The sequence below is a fragment of the Harpia harpyja genome, chromosome 3 (assembly GCF_026419915.1).
Source record: "Harpia harpyja isolate bHarHar1 chromosome 3, bHarHar1 primary haplotype, whole genome shotgun sequence".
NCBI classification, from domain to species: Eukaryota; Metazoa; Chordata; class Aves; order Accipitriformes; family Accipitridae; genus Harpia; species Harpia harpyja.
The window spans coordinates 8,516,348-8,532,605 of record NC_068942.1 but is presented as its reverse complement, the minus strand read 5'-3'; the positions used below and the strand labels follow the sequence as shown (position 1 = coordinate 8,532,605).

General features: G+C 36.8%; 1 protein-coding gene across 7 annotated transcripts in view; it reads left to right on the top strand.

The window, feature by feature from the left end:
• HS3ST5 (heparan sulfate-glucosamine 3-sulfotransferase 5) overlaps positions 1-16,258 on the top strand; it is a 199,539-nt gene that overhangs the window by 49,903 nt on the left and 133,378 nt on the right. The window contains exon 1 of one of the 7 annotated variants that reach the window (XM_052781317.1): positions 6,542-7,036. The exons of the other annotated variants lie outside the window; for them this stretch is intronic. The gene's annotated coding sequence lies outside the window, so the exon portion shown is untranslated. Of the gene's footprint in view, positions 1-6,541; positions 7,037-16,258 lie in introns of those variants that run through there. 7 annotated transcript variants of the gene reach the window in all.

Here is a 16,258-nt window from a genome sequence, read left to right as displayed (position 1 = left end):
TAACCTGTACAAAATTAGAAATGCAGATGAGGTAATTTTTGGAAAGAGGGAGGACTCAGTAGTAGTCATCTTCTTTTCCTCCTTTCAGTTCAGATGTATGAAAATGCTGTACTTGCCAACCACCATTGTTTGGGTGTTTGGTAATACAGATTAGTATCCTTCACATGATGCTAATGGGATCACAATAAGGGTAAATTTAATATTTCTGATAAATGCAAGAACTATTTGTACTGTGATATTCTTAAGAACTATTTATAGATAGTAAACTTTTTTTACACAACTAGTCTTCATTTGAGTTTTGCCTTAAGTGGGTAGCCTTTTCTCCTGGAAGGAAGCACGGAAAATGTGGAAGAATGAGTTCATTGACAACGATGAATACCATTCATCAAAAGTTAGCCAGTGCTGTTTTCATTTGTGTTTAAACTACTGTCATGGGATGTCTAGTCTTTTTTTCTTTTTCTTCTTTTTCTTCTTTTTTTTTTTTAAATAAAGAAATTTTGACCAGTGATTTTATAGAATCTCACCCAGTGGGATTTTGTATCCTAACCTGAAACAATTGTAATAGCCTTGCCAGTTGGGGAGTCCCAAAGTCTAAACCAACAGCTTTAATTGTGGCCATTCTATCTACTTTTAGGTAGTGACTTTAAGGCTCTATTGTCAAAATAAAAATGGTAAAACAAGCAGAAAAATATGACTTGTTAAATCGTTCCAAAGTTAGCAATCATACGAATAGCTTAAGTACTTAGCCAGAAATTCACTATAGCATCATTCATAGTTTCATACTTGATAAATGAAGCAAGTCATCACAGAAAAGCTGGACCACATATATTTGGGGTTAATTGTCATCTCTTCTTGAGGTTTTAGAATAGCATGCTAGTTGTTACTGACCAGTAGTTTGGGACAGCATAAAGAAAACTTTTCTGTGGTCAGCCTTGTTCACGTACCTATCCCTGCACTGTTCAGGAGACCAAGAAGGAGTGTTTTCCCACTGCAGGTCAGCAGAGATCATTAGACTTCTCTGCACTGTGTGGTATGAGTCCCATAGTATGATTAACTGCACATGCTGTGCTTGTTCAACTCTCAGTTATTGCTAGGGTTTTGAGGATCTGTGACAGCCTAGTTTCTTGCCTTGCCCACAACAGGTTAATCACCTGCCGATCAAAAAAAATTCAGTCCAGTCAAAATATTAGGTTCTAAACTGGCAAATGGATGACACTTAATGAGCTGTGATATTCAGGAGGTCAGACTCAAGGATCAAATGGTCTTTCTGGCATTAAATTGCTCAAAATCAATGACACATGAGGAAGCAGTGATGCTAAAGCGAGTTAGACATACTTTCCATAAAACAATGCAGAAGTCTCATATGCTGTCCAGAATCTCTTCAAGGAGAGAAAATACAGGCTGCTTAAAACTTATGTGAGAATTAAATTGTGTCATTTTTAACTCAAGTTCCATAGAACTAAACTGCAGCATACTTTATGTGAGCACAGTTAAAGGTAAAACATAATCCTTAATCTCTTAAGAATGTTTTTAACAGTCCAGAGAGCTTAATGATATCAGTTTCCTTCAGCTATTTTTGCTCAACCAAATGCTTAGCATGTTTTTGGCCATACAAGTCAATTTTATACTAATGGCAATGTGGAGACATAAATGCCCTTTAATTATAGGGCACTGTGATATTAATATTGTAAAAAGCCAAGATGCCACTAATAGAAAGAATTTTGGCAGGCTACATTAGCTGCGAAAAAACCTAATTTTATCTGAACATACTGACTGTCTATGAGATCAGCCTTTGGAGTCCCTTTAAGCCAATGTGTCCCAGTTGTGACTGAAAGTGAATGTGTGAAAATGTAGTAATAATACAACCTGTTCAAAACAAGGACAGCTTTTTGTGAATTGCAAAACTGATGATATTGCATAGAGATCAGGGATCAGATAACTAGAATTCTAGCAAATCCTATATGCATATTACGGTCATTTTTATGGTATGCTTAATTGAAAGGAAACTCTTTTTTGCTTTATAGAGAGACCAAACTATTTTGAGCTGCAAAATGTTTGAATAAATTACCCAACATTAAATTGTTCCCAAAGCTGCAGGCAGTTTTTAATGTACCTCCCTACTTTACTGTAAAGTTCATGTTGTTCAGTGAATTCAGGGAAGGCACAGAGGAGCAACCCAAATAGTTAAGAGGCTAAAGACAGTGCTTCCTTATGGGTACTGCTACTCAGCTGTATGAAGGACAGAAATTAACTTGTAGATAAGTTCAAGGGTGTCCTCACGTTTTAAGGCTCAGCAAGCCTAGCTTGTTTCTTCCCATAACAAGGATCTGTCATTATGCTAGCAGTGTTACTGCTGTCATGCACTATACACTTGGCAGGGGAGCCTCACTTGAACTTCTCAAAGACACAAGATAGTCTCCCATGACTAAATCAGCTTGATTTGGTAGCTACTTAATTTGTCATGTATGCCAGTCGAAAATTCCTGTAGTTTGTCTACAGTAACAGCCACTTGCTTAATTTCCAGTTAAGATTTTGATGATACTACTTTGTACAGTGGCCATTGCACACAATAAATTCCCATTCCTGTTACCATATCCTAAAATAACTTCAAAATTAAGCTCTAGGTTGCTAGGTGGTTTTGCTCTCTGCTGGAAATACTGAATTGTAGAGTGAAGATGATTAATATTGGAGTCCATGAGAACCACTGAATATTGGAAATGTGTTTCTTTGAATGGAGGAGAGGGATTTAATCAGGATATATTAGTGATTTCTTTTGAGATACTATTCTGACATGTGATTTGTCCTATCACTAAAGTCTGAAGAGGACACTAGAAATATATACATCTCAGTTATTGCACTTGCACATAAACACCAGCTTAGACAACTACACATACAGTTATATTGTACAGAAACGCATACACACAAATATATACACACAAAACACTTCTACACAGAGGAATGGTATTCCAGGAAATGTCAGAATTAGTGTTTATGACATCTTAATTCAGTTCCCCAGGGTGTGTATCAGGACACAGGGCTCACACAGTCACAGCCTGTTTTCCATGCAGTCTTCCAGTACACAGAAGAGCATCATATGCAGCTGCTTAGTGTAGTTCTTTGTCTTCATGATTTAGTATGTGTTTACCCAGTAATAACTGTGCACTAGCTATGCTTATTCTGAATATAGTGGTGTGTTTTTCCTTGTGTTTTTCTCTACTTAGATGTTCATGACCATTTTGCCTGACTGATTCACAAATATCAATGTTTCTCCTTCACAATGTCCTGTGAGAAGTGAGTATTAGTTCTATTTTATAAGTGATATATATGGAGATTAAAATTAAAAATGGCCACCGATTTTGGAAGTCCAGTTTGAGATGTTGAAGAACTAGGGTTTTTGCAACATTATACAGCAGTTTAAGTAATCAAAACTCCGCATTTCTGCACCTGCAATTGTCAGAATTTCTGCAAATCTGGTACCAGGAAAATAAGGAACAAATGAGCAGAGATTAATGTGATTTAAACAACTCTTACAGCATTACATGAAAATTCTGTCACTTCATCATATCTCCAGAGTGGCTTTACCATTAAAATATGTTCTGTTCCACTTCAGGAAACATTTGCCTTATCACTAAGCACCTTCCGTCTCCCATAGGAGGTGAAGCAAAAGCTCCTGCAGCTCTGTCTTCTCCTCTGCATGTTCCAGAGCCATTTGTACAGCAGGTCTGTCACTGAACCAGGCAAGGCTTCTACTAAAAAAGAAAACAGAAATAAAATTTAAGGATAGTATGTTGCATCCTTCAATAATTGATCTTATGGCATCAGATGCTTGAGAGTACCTCAGCAGAGCTGAGCCACTCCAGATTCCCTTCCAAATGTTTCTTACTTGAGGAAATTGTTGTATACATCAGATAGTGAGAGTACTGTAGTGCTATACAACTGATAGTGAAAGTGAGTTGTTATGATCAGTATGGATCAGCATTACAGGAGAAACAAGCACAGATTGCCAGGTGATTTCACAGATACTTTGATGGTCATTTTAGGCCCTTCCCCCAGACTTCTCCATGTTATTTTCTAGACCATCTCAGTTGCTTGCTCCTCATCAAACTTGTAAGTCTCTGTTATCCTGACTTATACTCATGTCCTATCACATTGTGAAATGTCTTTCTCAGGCCACCTCCAGTAGCAGTTTCCCTGACCGCTTACCTTTTAGCTACCTATTCACCCATCTAGTCTCTGTTTTTCTTATCTCTTTTTGCCCTTTCTTTCTTTTTCCTTAGCATCTTCAGCTTTCAGGTTGTCTTGGCCATCCCATTTCAACTTTTTTATCCTGTTCCATCTCTCAACTTCTTAGACTCCTGGCCCCATATCTGTTTCATCATTGTCTTTCCAGGTATTCCTGCTGAATATACCTCTGAAAACCACTGGTACCTAGTCAATCCTTTTTCCCATAAAAATATATGTTTGGATGTAAGAAAAGGTAAAAGACGTATCTTTGGCACAAAGGTCATACCTGTACAAGATTTGAGGGTCTTGCTCCCAAAACACTAGGGACTCTGAAATCTAGAAAATGAGTTGTCCCCACAGGTATTGTTTGGGGTTTTCTAATTTGTATTTTTGGTGGGGTTTTTCAGCATTGTTTTTTCCCAAGTTGCTTTCTTTGAAATGGCTGGAATTTACCAAAATGTTACAGTCTGAGCCAGATACTTAGCATGAATGCTCTAAGCCCCTATTATTCAAATTTGGGAAGGTTACAAACAACTGAAGTTAAGATTTTATGATGGAAAGATTTAGACAACTTTACATTTTCTGTGACTGAAGCAAAGTTCAGACTATCACCTGATTAATTGCTGTAGAGTTAATGAGTATGCAGAAGACATAAAAAGAATCGATCAGCTCTCTGTGGACTCTTTTGAATGGCTTAGTAGCTTTGGCACAAATGTGTAATATGCTGTTGCTTTTTGAAATGCTGTACACATGAGAAAAGACTGGGGCAATGATCCTGCCCCACTTATAAAGTTGTTTATTCTCTTTCTTTCTTTCTTTCTTTTTTTTTTCCCCTTGGCATGGGGGGAGATGGCTCAAGAGTGGTATTCAGGCTTTTTGGCTTTATGAATCTGTTTCCTTTTGGCTTTCATTCCTTCAGTCTCTAACTTAGTACAAACTGTTTCAGTAAACAAGAATATGATACTGGAAATGGAAGTCTGTATTTTTAGGTAAGAAATAAGCAGTGTAAAAAATGGGGCACAAGGCAGCTTACACTGTTCTAAAATCTGGAGAGTGTTTATTTTTTCATCACCTAATTTATCAATAATATCCAACTTCTTTTCATGCTAACGTTCTTAATATCTAAAAGGATATGAAATTACTTCCGTTATTTATATGGAAGAAGTCCAAACTTTATAGCTGGCTGATTTGGCATTCATGTATGACTCTTAAATATCTAGCACTCCTGAAACTGTGTCTTAAGAATCCAAAAGAGCCTCAAGTGACCAGATCTGTTTCACTTGCAAAATAATCATAGAATATCTCAAGTTGGAAGGGACGCATAAGGATCGTCAGGTCCAACTCCCTGCTCCTTGGAGGACTACCTAAAACTAAACCAGATGACCAAGAGCATCATCCAGATGCTCCTTGAACTCTGACAGGCTTGGTGCTGTGACCACTTTTTTGGGGAGCCTGTTCCAGTGACCGACCACCCTCTCAGTGAAGAACCTTCTCCTCATGTGCAATCTGAACTTCCCCTGACACAGCTTCATTCTATTTCCACGTGTCCAAATAAGTCCTGTTTAAAAAAATAATAATAATTTGATTATGTAAAGATTTGGTCTCCAGAGAAAAAATCAAGCTGGAAAAGGACTAGTTTTTCAAACAAGGCACTCTTCTGTGCTTCATAAACTCCTACATGAGAGCTGTGAAATGTGGAGTGCATGTCCAAATTAGCTCAAACCTCTTTAGGTGAAACATTGAAATGGCTAACTCTGTCCTACTCTATTGTGGTTATTTTGAGTATTTCAAATACCGATATCTGGGAGCCTCCAAAGTAGCTTGTTTTTCCAAGAACTGCCTATCTCCACTTGGAGCCTGTAATTCAGCTCCAAGCTACCTGAAATGAACACCCAGTATCGCATTTAACAATTGCAGTGCAGTCAGCTCTGTAAAGCTGGCTTTTTGACAGAGTATACCAAATTGTCTGCTTCATTACCATCGGTTTCTACAATTTAATACTACTGACATTGACATAAGCCAAGTACACATAAATATGGATATTCAAGTTCAAAATGTTTTAGATTTCTTTGCTTTAAGATGAAGCAGGTATTGCTTTATGGCTTGATTATCCTTTTGCCAAAAGGAATCTTCATGGAGATACAGGACCCATAAAATGGTACAACACTGTAGCACATTTTTGTTGCTTCAGACAAAACTACATAAATAAACTGGTGGGTTTTTTTTAATTTTGAAAATATACTGCAAATATAGATATAACCAAATATTGACAATATTTCAAAACACTGCACCAACTGGTAGAAAACAAGGCCATAACACCCCACCTCCCAAACTCAGATAAGCTATGCACATCCTGACAGGCTCATGTCTAATCTGTTCTTAGAAACCTTCACTGAAGAAGACTTCACAACCTCCGTAAGTAGTCTAATCTGCTGCCTGTCTACACTGTTCACAAGTCTAAACTGATGCCTGAACTAAGCCTGTAGTTTCTTCATGCTCCTATTCTGTCAAGAGCGTAACACGTGTAAGATGTGTCCCTCCCTCCCCACAAGTGGCCATGCATTCCTGCCTCCCTTTGAGCCCTGATGTTTATTTATGCCAATTCAGCAGTTTTTTCCTCTGACTATAAATCAGACTGGTGAAATAGCATGTTTTTATTTAAAGGCAAGACTTTTTTTTTTTTTTTTTTTTTTGAGCACTTCATTTTGCAGGTCCAGTTTAGAGCACAGCCATGTGAAGAGCTGAATCAGCATAACTGAGAGAAGAGAAATCTCCAAGGACAAACTGGAACAAGTGGCTAAATGTAGAAAAGGTGAATAGTGTTTGGGCTATTATAAATGGCATGGTTAATGTTAAACCACAGTGTGCAGGTCCCTTATCACAGGATCAGCCCCTTACTTGCTTTTCTGTTCTCGGTGGATTCGTGATCAGAAGTTAAATTTCAAATAGATAGTAGCCAGGAGGTCATAATATGATGGGTGAAAGATGGCAGGAGGATAGTGGAGCTGAACCAATGTAACTGCACAGATATCACGAAAGCTGTGGTTCCCAAACCATCAGCCTCTTTCTTGCCCCAGCCTCAGCTACTCCCTGCCCACTTTTCCACTTCTCTTGCTCCCTCCCTTGTACGAGCTCTGGTGCACCTCCAGCCTCACAGTGCTCTCATTCAGCTCACTAACCTGGCAGAAATTTACTTGCTCTTTTTGCTGGACTAATGAGCTACACTGGTTCAGCAAACTGTCATACGAGCAGCAGCAGGGGAGTCTGCGCCGTAGGGGGGGCAGGAATGGGAAAGCCGCACTGTCACTGCGTGCAGCTGCCCCATCAGAGGGGTCTTGAACCCCCTTATATCATAAGCAATAGCAAGATGTTATTCATTCCTTGTACTAAATAAAGCATGTGCCAACGATGCCGTCTTGTCTGTAGCGCCTTTCACGAGCAAAACCTGAAGACTTGTAAAGCTGTGACTGCTGGGGTTGCGGTATAGTTCAGTCACGCTTCATTCTCATTTGTGTGACTAGACCCATTGACTTCAAGTAAACTCAGCACAGTTAATAAGTACTCACACTGGAAAAAAGAACTAGAGAAAGGGTCATTATTTTAATCAATAGAATGAACTTGATTTTCCTTAAATCTAACAGAAACACACTGACTGCAAAACAAGGCGGGGGGGGCGGGGGAATAGGAAACGCAAGGCATGCACAGCAGTGTCTGAAGCAAAATATTGAGCAAACCTTGCCTTGTGTCTTTTCCCGAAGGCAGCTGGAGACTTGAGTCTGAGCCCAAGTCTCTCCCTGAGATAAGGCCCAGCATGCCCCAACTATCCACTTAAGGTCTCAGCAGGTGGGTGGCCTCCCTCCTCCTGTTAGACCTATTCAGCTGTGAGGGAAACAACACAAGTCATCAGGGGAGGACAAGGATAATAAATAAATAAATCCTCACCCAGAGCGTAATTAGGGTATCCTAGGGTAAGGATGCCTTAACAGGGTAGACCTGGATTCTGATGCTGGCGTTTTTATACACTTTGTTGTTCTAGAAATAAGAATAATATTGCAGACACCAACACCTGAAATCCTCCTTGCCCCTCAATTCCATTTTTTATTGTAAACATTGGCTTTCTTTTCTCCGCTTTTGATCTAAAATTTTAAACCCTATAAACATCTGAAAGCCTAATCTTTGTCCTGGTGTTTAGACTACTTAATTTTAGTCAAAATAGAACAAATGCATATACCAGAAGATACATATAACTTCGTATCAGATATAATCTTGCATGAATGATTAATGAAGTGCTCTTTTTTTCTTATTATTTGGCTTCATGTTGCTGGCAATCTCAACAGCTAAATGTTATGATCATTATTTATATGGCTGATGTTTCACATTTGTCCTCAAGTCTGGTTTGCTTGGGAAAAGTGGATTGTACATATGGAAAGCAATAGCTAGCCATAGTCACTGATTTACCATTTCTTTCCTTTGAAGCTTTTGCTAAAATTAGATTGGTATTACTGTTAGCTAGTCCTACAGAGTTACTGCCTTCTCTAAGACTGATTATACATACAATAAGATTAAAAAAAAGTCTAGGTTGTTGAAATACTGCAGGTGTAGACTTTTTTGCTGAATTGACAAAAAGGAATCTGTACTTACATTGTATTTCTCTGTGGCAATGTTGCATTTTGTAATAACAAAAAAAAAAAACAGTTTCAGATCCAGATATACATTCTTATAGTATTATTTCTAGTAGGCTTTATACCAAAAGAAAAAATTGTTTCTGTAGTGAAGAATTGTTCATTAGCATCCCCCTGTGAGCTTATAGCTTTTGGAATCAAAGTCCAGTTCTGCTTAGGATTCTCATATTGTTCTGACTAAATTAAAAGGTTGAATTTTACCCTTAAAATAACTTGTTCATAAAGCAATAAATTGTTCCATTGCCTTAATTACTCTTAAAATATTAATCAATAGAAGAACATTCCTACTAAAAAACGCTTTAATTTATGTTTTTATTTATAATGACATATAATCCATAAATTTCCAAGATTTGTTCTTCAGTACACCACTGATGCTTCTTCAAACTACCTTTCATGGTCTATTTGAAGAGAAATGTTACTTTCACTGTTGCGAGTAGTAACAAGGATTCCTTCTTCCTAGTTGCTGCTATAGGGCTGTTGAAAAAAGTACAGAAGTAAACGGTGGTCATTGTGATTGCTTGCTAATAAAAGTGGATTCCTACTTAACCTGGGCAACCAAAGAACATTAATACATTGTTTCAAATCTAGCATGTTATACTGTAAAATACCTATCATGTGACAATATGGGCTTCTTTAAATATTGAACTGATATACAACATATGTATTTTCTTAGTTAAGCAGGTTTTCTGAGGGCTGACTGTGTATCAATATATAAAAGGCTGGTTAAAACACTTTCTCTTTAGTTTGCTGTCTTATCTGATTATGTTCTTCTTAATGCGGGCCCAGCTTTATGCAAAGTTCAAGGTGAAAAGTGTAGTTTGCAGAGGGCATTTAGAATTATACTTTATTCCTTTAATGATGTTTTTATAATTGTATCCGGAAGAAATCTTTGAATCCTCCCTTCTAAGTCTAATCAGCTGCTAATTATTCTGAGCCTACAAAAACCACAATAACAAAGTGTTTGTCGTTTTAAGCCCCCAGCACGATATACAGCAGTTATTGGTTTTGGTACAGTGAGCACTTTTAAAAGCTGATTCATGTAGTGTTTAACACATCTTTCTAGGCTGCTTTTTGAATGTCAATTAGATTGAATCTGAAAATGTAATAGCAATAGCTAACTACAGGAGAGGATTTATGTATGTCTTACATCAACATGTTGACATTATACACATGTATGAAAGAGAGAACAGAAGGAAGGTTAAAAGGAAGCATGATTTGCAATTAGCTACTGGATTTTAGTAACAAATAAGTGTAAACTGGAAAGCTGCACCACCACAGAGAGGCTTCAGTAATTTACACACTCATGAAGACTGTCAAGAAGTGTGCCATTTATCTTTTTTAACAAAAGTTGATCCTTGCTACTTTAAACTGAAAGCCAAGATCAGTTCTGAATAGAAAAAATAATGTAAGCAGAGGAGTAGATATATTTTGAACATTGAATAAGGATTGAAAGCTGGAGCAAATACCTATAATTTCATTTGCAGTCCATTTTAACTTAGTACGCCTTGTATTCAGAGCAGCACAGAGACAAGTTGCTACTTACAAAAAGGAGTTCATTTTATTATACCCTGATGAGATCTACAACAAGACTCTGCTACGCTGGATGAGGGAAGAAGGACTCTCTGAGATTAAGCGTCCTTCTTTAAGAAGTTCTTGCTCTTTTTCTTTTGTATTTAAATCAGGGAGATGGCCTTTTGCTAGTGACAATCGCTGCGCTGCACGTAGTTGTTCAGGTAGGCAGAGCACAGGCTACTACTCTCTTTACAAGCAGGAGGGTAGGGATAAACTTCTGATTGATAGAAAGTACCCTGTAACTTGTCAGAAACTCTCTCTACTAGCTGAATTTTCAAAATTGTCTTAAGTTAATGCCCTAACTAAAGACAGTTACAATTTTTAAGGGCAGAGAATTTAATTTGAATCAAATGCATGTTTGATTTACTCATTCAAACTGCATGATGTCCTTGGTCTTTATAAATATTTTCCTGTATAGCTGAAATAAAAAAAAGTCATAGCAGTCTGAAAGTGAAGAATACATACAGTGATATCGAGAGAATTAAGAAACTTTAGTTTTTGCAAGTAGAAGGAAGGAAGTGTATTCTGCTAACTAGTAATACCTACTCGAAAGGCTCACACAGTAACTTAACATTTAATTCTTTGTTCCAGGTTCTTCTCTTAAAATTTTAGGTGACAGAACAAGTGTCACAGGTATACTGTATCTAACATCACAAATTTACTGTTGAACCAGGTTCTGAACTCAGTATCTCTCCTTAAAACCAAGTCAAGACTTTAGAATTTGATCTATGCTTTATAAAAAACGCCATCTTTGGGGTGGCAATTGTTACCGCCATCTTGCTAGGGGATGGATAAATCACATTAAAATCACCAAAACTTCAACTTTTTCTTGGAATTCTCATCATAGTTTATGATGACTATATTGCACCTGCAGTTTTAGAATGTGCATATATTTTAGCATTTCAAACAATTGATACTAAGCCTAGTAACACTGGTTATTTTTTTATTGATGATCTGATGACTAATCAGTTGACTTTGGATCTGATAAAATGTATTGTTGTGATTATCTCAGAGTTTGGAAGACTGTGAGAATGTCAGACAAATACAAATGTAATCAAATTTAAAGGTCATAAAATCCTGATGACGTAAAAGTGGCTGAAACTTTTGCCTAGTGTGTAAAAATATGAGAGCATTCTGACTGTGGAATATATTAAAATCAAACTCTAAGTAATTAAATCTAGAACTATTGTAAAGATGTGAAAGTCGATATATAATCTAACTGTATGTAGTGGATGGTGTTCAACCTCCAGGTAGCCACCCGCAGACTGGAGACAGGTGTGTGGCTGCACAGAGGATGCTACTAAGAGGACTTCAGTTTGACATACCCGAGATGAAGTTCGATGAGCAGTGGGGCAGGGATGAAAAAGAAGAAAGGAACATCTTTACAAAGCTTGTGAAAAGGGTTTTACAGGTGAAGGACAGAGAGACTTGAGGAACAGCAGCCCAAAGGTAATGATAAACAGCAGAAATATGCACAAAACTACAAAAAGTAGGAAAGAAAAATTTAATGAGAATAGGGTCATAAGACATACATGAAGGATGATAATAGACCAGTCTACTGAAAATCTAAGATACATAAAATTATACTAATGCAGAAAATACAGGAATAAAGAACAAGCACTGGAAGTCTCGCTGCAAGACCAAAATATGATTTAATTGGTATGAGAGACATACCAATTACCCCTCAATTCATATGACATAAATATTACAATAAAAGGTTAGTTTGTCCAACAACAGACAGTGGTATAAGGGAAATGTTCTTTGTCTGGTACATCACAATTGCTTCCTTTTGACTTCAGACTTGGATCACTAGAAGACAATAGACCCAATACAGGTCAGGCGGATGAGACTTTTTGTGAGTATTTTTTATGAGTATGTGGCAGAATTACCCAGTGGCAATTGGGGATTTTGACTGTGGATAGAGCATGCTGCAGCGATAAGATGTCCAGCTGTTTCTAAGAATGTGGTGTAAGATTTGGGTACAAAGCTTCATGAAAGGATTTAGAGGGAGACACTTTTCTGGACTGATTCCAGCCAACAGAAAGATATTCACTGATATTTTGAGGGCTGAAGACAACTTGGATAAGAATGACAGCAAATTGACAGAGTTCACAGCTTTTCAGAAGAGAGCACAGGGAGCAGAACAGCAAAACAAAAATAAGCAGGCAAATTCAGCAAACACTGAGATTTGAGAAGAAGTAAGCTTAAGGGGAAAGGAGTTAAGCAGAACAGGCAGTTCCTTTAACAAGCAATTTTAAAAGGAGAGGTTCAAATTATTCCATTCCTAAGGAAATACAGAAAGGGTCCAATATGGCTAAATCACAAGCTATTTAATGACTCTCAGACAAGCAGAAAAACTAAGGAAAGGGAAAAATAGATTGGATTACCATGAACAAAGTGTGGGAACAAAGCAAAAGACCACAGAGATACAGTACACAGAGCTACAGTTAGGAAGGACACCAAAGCCTGCCTCTCTCTCAGAAAAAAAAGAGCTATTAAGTACATTTGTAATAAGATTAACAAGCAATAGCTGATATTAAAAAAGAGAGAAAACTACTAGTAGATGATTCTGGGAAGGCAAAAAAGTTCAATATTGGCACAAAAATATTGAGTGATATAATGCCAGGCTGATAACAGAAAGATGAGCAGAAATCAGCACAGATTTCTGAAGAAGACACTGTATTTAATTTTATTCTTACAGCGGGCCCTATGGAGAGAAGGAAATGCTTTAGTGAAGTTCATGACATGATCTCATATGATGTTTTAAAAAATGAGAGTTTTTTTCCTATAAAGCCATAATAAAGTTACACAAAATATACGAGCACATCTGGATATTTTTATTTACCTGTGGTTGGAAGATGTAAAGAAAATACTTTGCAAATGTAATATTAAAAAAAAAAAAATTACTTCTTTTCAAATTCATAACTGAGCTTCAAACAAAACAATATAGCCAGATAAAATTAATTTGTTTATCATTTGCATAATTTTAGAAGTTATCCAATTTAAATTGAGGGCATCATAGAAGAAATGTTCTTTTGCTTTTTCACATGTACATGGATGTGTGTGAATATGTAGCTGAAGTGGATTGTATTCCTTCAAAACACTCAAGATTGATCACTATTGGAAACCTCTATTCTATTCAGTCAAGCTAGACACACTGAATTGGATGTATCGGAATGAAATTTTCTAGTGTTCGTGTGTACTTGCTGAGCAGTACTGTATGGGACAAAGTTCCAAATACTGAGATGTTTTTTCTTTGGGAGACCTGCAACGTCACGTCTCTTGTCTGGTATCAGAGATACCTGCTACCATTTGGGACTTGTCTAAAAGAATATAGCTCCAAACTCAGGTGGCCTGTTTCACAGGCAAACCACTCAATCTCCTTTTTTTTTGTGAATCAGCTTCACATCCCATTGTCCAGAGGTGAGATGCAAGTAATTGAAATCAAGACTTTTCAGACTTTAGATCTGCATTGGACCATGTAATTGATTTGTTGTTGATGTAAAGTCCAGCCACACCAAAATCTGACAAATTTCCCCCACTTTTTTTTTCAGTCTGCTCTCTGAAGTCATTACTCTATCTTGATATCTTTGATGACATAAAGTACAAGGCAGAATAATGAGTTGAGCCTAAGTGTTGGTTACAGCAGAAAATTTCTTTCATCATCTAAAAGATAACTCTGGTTGGGATGATTCATTGGAGGTACATTTTTCTTCTTTTTTAATTTTCCTTTAACTTCAGGATTGTAGTTCTTAGGAAAAACAAGCAAGCAAACAAAAATTGAATGCCTTTTTTTTATGTATTTGTCGGTTGGATACTCATTAGCAAACTGTATTCACTCGACCACTACTCGCTCATCAAACTCATAGCAAACGTTAAAATGAATCATGTTAAATGAAAACCTTAAGATTCACAGTGGCATGTGAAAGACAGACTGTTCTGTGTTGTACTTATATCAGAAGGAATAACAGGAAAAAATGGGGCAGAAAAGTAAGATAAATCCCATAAGAAAATATCTGACTTTCCTGTTCATCCTGTTCACTTGTTACAACTTATTTAATTTGGTATATACAAATGAGATTCAAATTATATTACCTACAGCCTAAAGCAATAAACATTTATTTTAATTTGTAAAATGGTAAACCATATTTTGCTGTCTGCTTAGTTCTGTGTTATCTAATTTTTTGGCAAATATTGACTAAAGAAAGAATTCTGTCTGCTTCCATTCTTCTTCAACATTCTTTTCTTCTGACAGGAACACAGATAAAAGAATATTAATCTTTTAATCTTTTCTTCAAAATCCAGGGCATGATCAAAATCTAATCTAGGACTCAGAGCGCACATTTCGGTTTTCTAGCTGTATCAGGAAAATTACCCATTGATTTGTTTGGCAATTTAGTTTCTACAAGATAGCTACAGTTACACAAAGGAAGTCTCTTTTGCAACTGTCAGTATTACGGATTTATATTCTACTCGCAAAAATGATTTGGGCATATTTTACTTCTTTTTGGAATAAAAAGCAATAAAACAGTTACGATCAAGGAGTCACTAATTCTGAAGAAAATTGCATTTTTCTTCCAGTGAAAGAGAGTAGAGCCAGTGGTGCATTGCAGAGGTTGTTGTAGGTTCTTGGTTTCTGCTAAGACAGTGAACAGCAATTGGTGATCTCTGTGGTTAGTGCTCTCTATTCAGAACAAGGATGTGATGGTTGTCATAATATTTAAGCTACACTTTTGTAATGGGAAAACTGTTGAAAAGTTCAGCATGATCCTAACACACCAGGCACCATAAAGTTACAATACACTTAAATAATCCGAAAGGGAAATACAGTATAGAAAATAAGAAGGAAGCTTAAAAAACATTCTAAGAAAGACAAGAAAAGAGCAGAAGCCTCATGTTCTAAAGCAATTTAATCAGTCATATAATTCTGTGAAATGTTTGATTCAGGCACTCCAAATTTGAGGGAAAGTGTTGCTCTGAATTTTGTAAATGGCTAGAAGTAGGCCTTTATCCAACAGAAGTGTAGAAGAATACTTGCAACTTCCAGTACATGGATAAACTTGTAGAAGCAATTGAATGGTTCATGAAATTCCACCAGCCACTGTACTGCTTGCGTAACCCAGCTGTCTCCAATTATCCTACTCCTCCCATTCTTAAACCATCAATATTCCTACTGTTACAGAACTTTCCTTACCCTAGTGCACATAATGTTGAAATAGCAGTAAGAGAAAGGAGAGGTTTTTCTTCTTAGCAAGGTCATCGCTACTAGTTGGAAATAAATATTCAATCTTCCTTGAAAATATTGGCATTATGCCTAAGACGCCTGATATTATTTTGATCAATAATTTTTTTCCTAATCATTGAGGAAGTGGAAATCCAAACTGTTTTTCAGTCTTCTGTTTGTGGTAAAGTTGTGTAATTGTTATTACAACATCTTTTGAAAACTAGCCACCTGTCCTCCCCAAACCATAGGAAAACTTTTGCCCTATTGGTCTTTAAACAAAACACAGATAGATTATCCAACTACATTTAGGAGGAAATGCAATGTTCAAAGTTTCCCACATTAAATAATTAGCAGTTTCCAACTATATTTGAGTGTGACACTTGAAATAAATTCTGTAAAATTCTACACTCCAAGGGCTTTATTTTCTAATATGTTTGTTTTCAAGATACATTGAATTTTAGGTGTTGTGAGATCTGTTGGATGTGCAAAAATTTCACAGCTTAGAACAGCATCAAACCAGAGAACACTGCCTAAAGCAGAAACCACAAATTAAGGG